The sequence below is a fragment of the Lactuca saligna genome, chromosome 9 (genome assembly GCF_052625555.1).
Source record: "Lactuca saligna cultivar CGN05327 chromosome 9, ASM5262555v1, whole genome shotgun sequence".
NCBI classification, from domain to species: Eukaryota; Viridiplantae; Streptophyta; class Magnoliopsida; order Asterales; family Asteraceae; genus Lactuca; species Lactuca saligna.
In genome coordinates this window covers 115,437,928-115,446,550 of record NC_136425.1, presented here as the reverse complement: position 1 = coordinate 115,446,550, position 8,623 = coordinate 115,437,928, and positions in this window count along the sequence as shown.

The window sequence follows — 8,623 nt, the reverse complement described above, 5'->3', positions numbered from 1 at the left end:
GCAAAACTGCTTAAAAACGAAAAATCTGCTCATTGACGACTGGACTCTCCGAGTTCATGGGGAGAACTCACCGAGTCCATGAACAAATTCATCCTACTCGTCGAGTAGGATAATGCACTCGACGAGTAGGTGCGTGTTGGGCAGTCTTTTCGTGTTTTGTTGCTGGAAATGGATTAAAATCATTATCCCGATCTGCTTTGGACTTGTAAAATCTGTTTTTTCAAAATGATAATGATTATGTTAACCCATTTTACATGACTTTTATTCATTTTCAAGTATTGTATATGTTTATATGATTTCTTGAAAATTGCTTGGCATGAATTTGTGTTCTTATGAGTTTTTAGAAGATCATAGGAATTATGTGTAACCTCCATGTGTGTTTAATTCATGATCTTAATGGTAATAATGGTGTCCATAACTTGTCCTCAAGTTATGGATAACCAAAGGTCACTTATTTAATTTGTGTTTAAAGAACTAAAGAGGTTTCATAAAATGAAGAGTCTTCATTTTTATGAACCATTAAAACTCATAAGTTACAAATTGAAGAGACTTGGAATAGTTTCAATTCTTGCCCTCAAGTTTTGGAATTTGTAAAGTCTTACACTTTAATTCCAAACTTTTTTTTTAAAGGTTAAAAAAAAATTCAAACTTTATGGACTTCATTAAATTAATTAAAGGGTTTAATTAAAAGAGTTAATAATTCCATAAAGACATGGTTTAAGTTTAATTAAATTAAGAGTATAATTTAATTAATAGATTAAACCACCATGTATTTTAAATGTTTAAAATACACCCTTATACTATTATTATAATTTTAATTATATAGATATGTTTAAGAATATGTCATTCTTACCGTTAGTAGGCCTCATTCACGAAGCCGGTCAATAAGGGGGGTATAAGGTTGTTGCTTATAAAATGGTGACTTAATGGGTGCCCACTCTCACCCACCGCTTCCTTGATCGGTGGAGGGTCGTTAGCTGAACGGGTAGGATACGACTTTAAATACTCATTAAAAGTATAATGAATTATAAAGTAACTATACATTATAAATTCCCAATCTTAGTTACTTTAGGAAAATGTGAAATTGGTGCTAGCCCATAATGTGACAACTGTCAATTCAGGTCATTCTTGGACTCATGCATATTTATAATAACCATTCATGCACAACATGCCATGACCTAGTAGTATAAATTAGGTCAAAAATCTTGCATAAACTAGGATCCAACTAAGGTCTAGGACTAATATACTTGATACTTACAATTCTAGTAAGTTGCTTAGCTACAATAGGAAATGCCAATACTATAATTAGAATAAGCTTCAAACTTTGTTATAATTGAAATAGGGTATAAAACTCTAAAAATAAATTAAAACACTCTAATTATACTTCAACATGTTGTTGAATATCAATCAATGTTCCAAAAACTCTAAACAACCAAAAATCCAAATTTATAAATCTTAAAGCTTAAAAACTTTATAAAATTTGGCTATAAACTTTCTAATATCAAATTTTATTAATCAAATTATGGATTATACCAATGAAATAGAAATATAAATTACAAGTATTAATCATAATTTATTAGTTAAAAACAAGATTTTTAAATAAATCAAAAATTGCTTAAAGAATCACTTTTATAAAAATTAGATTTTTATAAAAATTAGATTTTTATAAAAATTAAGGAGGGATTTTTTATAAAAATTTGAATTTAGGAGAGAGGAGGCTTTAATGCCTCAAAAATCTGGCCATCTCCCCTCTCCCCATGCACTCTCTTCCCAAAACTCATGATTAAACTCAAACCCACACTCCACCTCTTCTCTCTTCACTCTTCTCACTTCACTCTCTTCACACACTTCACCCTCTTCCTCTCTCTCTCTAAACTCACGAAATTTCTCTCATTTCTCTGCCAAATTTCAAGACTTTGAAGACCTTGAAGTGTTCTTACTTCTCTCAAGATCATAACCAAGGTAAACAACATCATCTTCTTCCATAGTTTGATGATTCTACTTCTTTTCCTTCTTAGTTTTCTCTTCTTTTAGGATTCTATGCCTTTCCATGGCTAGAAATCTTTATTCTCCCCTTGTGGTTTGTAGATTCTCACCATAACACAATGCATGTGTTTGAAATGGTGAAAATCCGGGATCAAACCCATGCAAGGAGTGAAAAAGATGCACATATGATCATGTGACATCAAAACATAATATTTCATGTTCTTCTCCATTTCTTGTGTGTTCATGCATGAACGAAAGCATTAAACCATTTCTAGTACATCTTGGATGCTCATTCATTCCATGCATGTGTTAGAAATCGGGCCTTACCAAGGACATGCATGATGTTCTTATTGAAATACCCTAAAAATGCACACAAGCAAACATGCAATCTGCCAGATTATTTTGTTCGACTTTGAACAGTCATAACTCAGTCATTTTTTAACCAAATCATGATATTCTTTTTGTATTGGTTAGTTCCACGAGTTAACTTTCAAACCCAACTGGTCTTACTGTAAAATATTAAATATCCGAGTTTTGGCAGATTTTACAAAAAGGTTGCGCATACAGCTCTTTTTCTGTGATCACTATTTTTATCTTGCTTAAACAATGGTCTTAAACCCAACCATAAATCTTAGGAAAAATACCTTAGAAACTTAACATATCTAGTGAGTTATGGTTGAAATTTCGTGGCTTAAAACCTCACTGAATGGGCTACAAAAATTCATGAACCTCAGCCACATCTACACTTCATGCATTATTGCATGCAACTTTTCTTAAATTGTTTGGAATCATTACCCTCATTTCTCTTCTGAATACATTCTTAACATTTTTACTTTTGAAAGCCCTTGCATGCATGAGATAATCTGGAAAATTTCAAGAGCTTTTGTTATTTATTTGATTTATTAGAATTATTGCTAAAACCAAGGGCATAAATCATATAAAATACTTCCAGAGGTCAATAAATCCTAAATAAATTCATGGATGATACTTATGGGGAATAATGACCCCTCACCAAATTTCAGCAATTTTTGTTACTGTTTCATATGATTTCTAATTTTCTTTTATTTAGGACATGATAAATTACAAAACCACTTTTTAGGATGTGAAAATTGTATCTAACAATTTTCGCATACCTTACTTGTGATGGGTGACTCAAGAAAATAATTTCAAGATTTTTCATCATGTCTAGCTATTTTTCCCAATTTTTGGTAATTATAATGGCTTAAAAATGGGAAAAATAGTTCTGATTATCCAAAATTCATGAAAATTTGCCAGGATATCATATTATATAGTAGGAGGTTACATAAAAATGTTGAATATTTTTCTCCACTGTAAACTATTTTTCCCTTATTTTCTAAAGTTAATTGCACTAAAATTCACTTAAATATACATAAATACCCAAAACCAGTTTATACATTATGAAAACCACTTTTGATATTTTTCCCAAGATATTTATACTGTAAATGATGTTACAAAAATTTATGGTAATTTATTTTAACTGTTTAATAATATTTCTTTAATTAATGACTATTTAAAGAAATAAAACAAGGAAAAATACAAATAACCACTGAAAAATATATTTTATATTTTTCCCAGCCTATTTATGTATAATAACAATTAAATAAAAAGTTTGGGTAATTTTGGAAACTGTTTACTATTTATTTCAATTTTTATTGAAATAAATGCTAAAAAATTATAAAATATAATTAAACAGCTTGGAAATCCATTTTTATAATTTTCCCAGCTTAGTATTGTGTATTAACAGTTAAATAAAAAGTTTGAGAATTTTTATCCCTCGAATGCTATTTTTCGTGAATTTATGTTGTTATTGAGACTTAAAATTTGGAAAATTAACCTTCCAAGGTTGTAATTAATCGCACGACTTGTAAAATTTCAATACATCAGAAAAAGTGTAACAAAATGATATAAATCCAATACTAAAACATAAATTGGCATTTCCCTATATGTAGAGTTTAGTATATTAGCATTAGATATCGACATGGAAACTCACTAGTGCGTGTGTTTGGTGTCGTAGGATCCCGGTAGTAAGACGTTGGTGCATCCCGAAGTACCGCTTGTGTCTACACAAAACATCGTGAGTATTCACGCACTCCCCTATTTTCGTTTTTTATGTTTTGGGGTGGAAAAGCATGTCCAGAAAAACTATTGTTTGCATGTTGTACTTAAATTGAATTGTATCAAACATGATTGCTATTGTATTGCTATGTTTCTTTATGTATGTCTATGCAACACGGAACATGAGAACTTATCGTACAAAGGCCCTTCCCTTATCTCTAACCATTAACTCTTTGAGCCAATGGTCGTTATGGATAGCGCTATTAGGAATTGACAACTCCTCACTCGCCCGAATCGCTGGAGTGCATGATACCATATTCATCTATGGAACGATAAGCATAGATCTCGATAGGGCTTCAGTCATAGGTTTGGTTGAGACTCATTGTTTGCTCATACACATACAAACGCGTTTCTCGTTATAGCAATAAACTTGTATTCATTAATAGCAATCAACTTGTTTATCATTGAAGCAATGTACTTGTATTTACGAAAAGCCTTATTGTACGCTCGATTTTATAAACTTGTGATACTCACCAACTATTTTCATAGTTGACGCTCGTTTTACATGCTTTTTCAGGAAATAATTAGTAAGTGGATGTAAAGATTCATCATCATAGAGCATGCTGCATCGTGTTGAAGCTATTATGAAGCTATATTTTGAACAATGTTATTTTGAAAAACTTGTATTTTGTTCTTTTGAAGCTATGGGTTGTAAACTTTTAAATACTGCTATGGTGATGTATCTTTATCTTTTGCAATGAAACCGTTATCGCTGTCATACCTTGCGTTTCCGCTTTAGCGGGGTGTGACAGAAGTGGTATCAGAGCTAAAGTTATAGAGAACATCGGTTTTTCTTTAAGAAAACACAACCTATAACTAAAACTTACAAAGAAATTCCTTTTACATCAAACATATTACAAGTATAATTAGGTTGGGAGTTGTATTATTGGACCTTGATTAAACATAGCCTGATCACCTATGTTTAATTAAGAAAAGATTTATACAAAGCTTGAGCTAATTATAATGGGAATATGTTCAACAAAAATATTTGAGAAAACCTTATTTAAAAATTTCAAAAGGTTAATTTTGGTGTGTGTAAGCATTGCATATTATAGGCATGCATTGTCATTTATTTCATATCTCATTGAAACTATGTCACAGTCCACTATGTCAAGATCGTCATCTTCCCGCGCTACCGCCTCAGCCGATGAATCCGGCTACGTCACTGTTATCCCTCGACGTAATCCCCCCGCCTCGATAGAAGAAGACCCATCAGAGGATACGGAAGATACTGGGAACTCGGTGGAGATCAGCAATGACAACGCCCCGAGTCAACGACGCGAGGCATCACCGACATCGGTGTTGCCACAGCCACCGCTCTATGGACTTCGCATTCGGAGGACAGCGAGGAAGAGTGTCCCCATTCCAGGAAGGATACCCGCCAGCACAGCAGGACATGGCACGGCAGGACCTAGCAGGGTAGGACCCAGCGATGCAGGACCAAGAGCATCCTCACCTCAGCAAGTCATAGGGATACCTGTCCGACAGCCAGGTATGACCCCGGAGGAGTCCCGGAGATTGCAGTCGATAGCAGCAGGCCTACGTCACAGTCTCGCTGCGATAGCTGGGCATCGAGAAGTTTTGGATGAAGTCTTGGCAGGAATGGAAATCCTGTATCAGCATTCGATGGAGACTGCTGACACTGCTAGTGCTGCTAGACGAGAGGCAGGTCATGCGATGACAGCATATTATATGTTTGGTTGGCTATTATTGATTGTGATGTGATAAGGATGGGAGCATCGACAATGGAAAGCCCTAGTAGCAAGAGGAAGCCAGCAGATCAGGGAGAGAAGAAGTATGGAGGCAAGTCAGGGAGGAAGCAGAAAGTCTCAAGAAACTTTATGGTAAGAGCCCAGGAGCAAGAACCAGTGAAAACTCAAGGACAAGAAGTGCAGGAGCGAAAGCAGTACTCAGGGTCGCTTCCGAAGTGCAATAAGTGTAACTTCCATCACAAGGGAGCTTGCCCGGTGTGCCAAAACTGTAAGCAAACAGGCCATTACTCGAAGTATTGTAAGGTGAATAAGGAGGGAAAAAGGACATGTTACGAGTGCGGGAGTATTGATCATCTCCGTAGAGCATGTCCTAAACTGAACAATGGACCTGGTAACCATGGACAAGGCCAAGCCAGGCAAAACTTTCAAGGAAATCAAGTTAGACAACCAAGAGGTGTAGCCTTTGTGATTGGTGCAGAAGAAGCTCGTCAGAACCCTGAAGTGATAACAGGTACGTTCCTCCTGAACAACCACTTTGCATCAGTAATATTCGATGCGGGAGCAGATAGGAGTTTTGTTTCTTTAGCATTTAGACCGTTAATTGGCTTGAAATCGGTAAAGATGAGGATTGCATATGCTATTGAACTTGCTGATGGGTATGAAATTAGGGCTAGTGATATAATTCCTGGTTGTACTCTGAATTTAGCTGATAAACTCTTTAGCATTGACCTAATTCCTATAGAGCTAGGTAGTTTTGATGTGATAGTAGGGATGGATTGGTTATCCAAAAATAGAGCAGACATTGGTTGTTATGAGAAAGTCATCAGAGTGCCTCTCCCTAATGGAGAAACCCTTATCATACACGGTGAGAAGCCAGGAAGAAGTTTAAACATAGTATCAAGCGTGAAGGTTCACAAGTACCTGAAGAAGAATTGTATTGCATGCATGGCCCATGTGCTAGAAAGAGAACCTGAAGCTAAGCAACTCAAGGAGATTCCAGTGGTTCAAAACTATCCCGAAGTATTTCCGGAGGAATTGCCCGGTCTACCCCCTTATAGACAGGTCGAATTTCGGATAGACTTAGTTCCCGGAGCGGCACCGGTAGCAAAAGCACCATATCGCCTTGCACCATCCGAGATGCAAGAACTATCCGGACAACTTCAAGAACTTCTAGACAAAGGGTTTATTCGACCAAGTTCTTCACCTTGGGGAGCCCCAGTGTTATTCGTCAAAAAGAAAGATGGTTCGTTCCGAATGTGCATTGATTACAGAGAATTGAACAAGTTGACAATCAAGAATCGATATCCCCTCCCTAGAATAGATGACTTGTTCGATCAGTTGCAGGGCGCTTCCTACTTCTCAAAAATCGACCTTCGGTCAGGGTATCATCAGCTAAGAATTCACGAAGAGGACATTCACAAGACAGCGTTTAGAACCCGTTATGGACATTATGAATTCTTAGTCATGCCTTTTGGACTAACGAACGCACCCGCTGTATTCATGGATTTGATGAATAGGGTCTGTAGACCATACCTAGACAGGTTTATAATTGTCTTTATCGATGACAAACTTGTTTACTCGCGGACCAAAGAAGATCACAATAGACATCTAAAGCTAGTGTTGGAGCTGTTGAAGGAACAAAAATTGTATGCCAAGTTCACTAAGTGTGAATTTTGGATTCGGGAAGTACATTTTCTTGGTCATGTGATCGGTGAAAGAGGAATCCATGTAGATCCAGCTAAGATAGAGGCAATCAAGAAATGGGAGGCCCCCAAAACCCCGACAGAAATACGACAATTCCTAGGATTAGCTGGGTACTACAGACGCTTCATTGAGAATTTCTCTAGGATTGCTCAACCATTAACATCTTTGACCCAAAAGGATAGAAAATTTCTCTGGGAAGAGAAACACGAAGAGGCGTTTCAAATCCTGAAAAACAAGCTGTGCAATGCACCAATTCTGGCTTTACCAGAAGGATCAGAGAACTTTGTGGTGTATTGTGATGCGTCTCATCAAGGATTAGGATGTGTGCTAATGCAAAAAGATAGGGTCATTGCATATGCTTCCAGACAACTCAAACCGCACGAGAAGAATTATACCACCCATGATCTAGAACTAGGAGCAATAGTTTTCGCCCTTAAGATATGGAGGCATTATTTGTACGGAACCAAATGCACCATTTATACCGATCACAAAAGCCTTCAGCATATCCTGGATCAGAAAATGTTAAACATGCGGCAGAGAAGATGGGTAGAGTTGTTTAGTGATTATGATTGTGAGATACGATACCACCCAGGAAAGGCTAACGTAGTAGCCGACGCTCTTAGTAGGAATGTAAGAGTGAAACCTTCCCGTGTGAGAGCTTTGGGAATGGTAATTCAGACAAGCTTGAAATCTCAAATCATTAATGCCCAGGAGAAAGCGTTATGCAAGGAAAATCTTCCAGGCGAAACTTTACATGGTTTGGAAGAAAGATTTGAAACCAAACCTGATGGAGTTCGTTATTTTAAAGATAGGGTCTGGATTCCAAGGGTTAACAACCTGAGAGACATGGTATTAGAAGAGTCTCATCGATCTAAATACTCCATCCACCCTGGAGCAGATAAGATGTACAAGGATCTTAAAGAGTACTATTGGTGGCCTGGAATGAAAAAGGATATTGCCTTGTACGTCGGGAAGTGTTTGACATGCTCAATAGTCAAAGCTGAACATCAGAAACCTTCCGGGTTGTTGCAACAACCTGAAATTCCCCAATGGAAATGGGAGCAAATATCTATGGATTTCGTTAC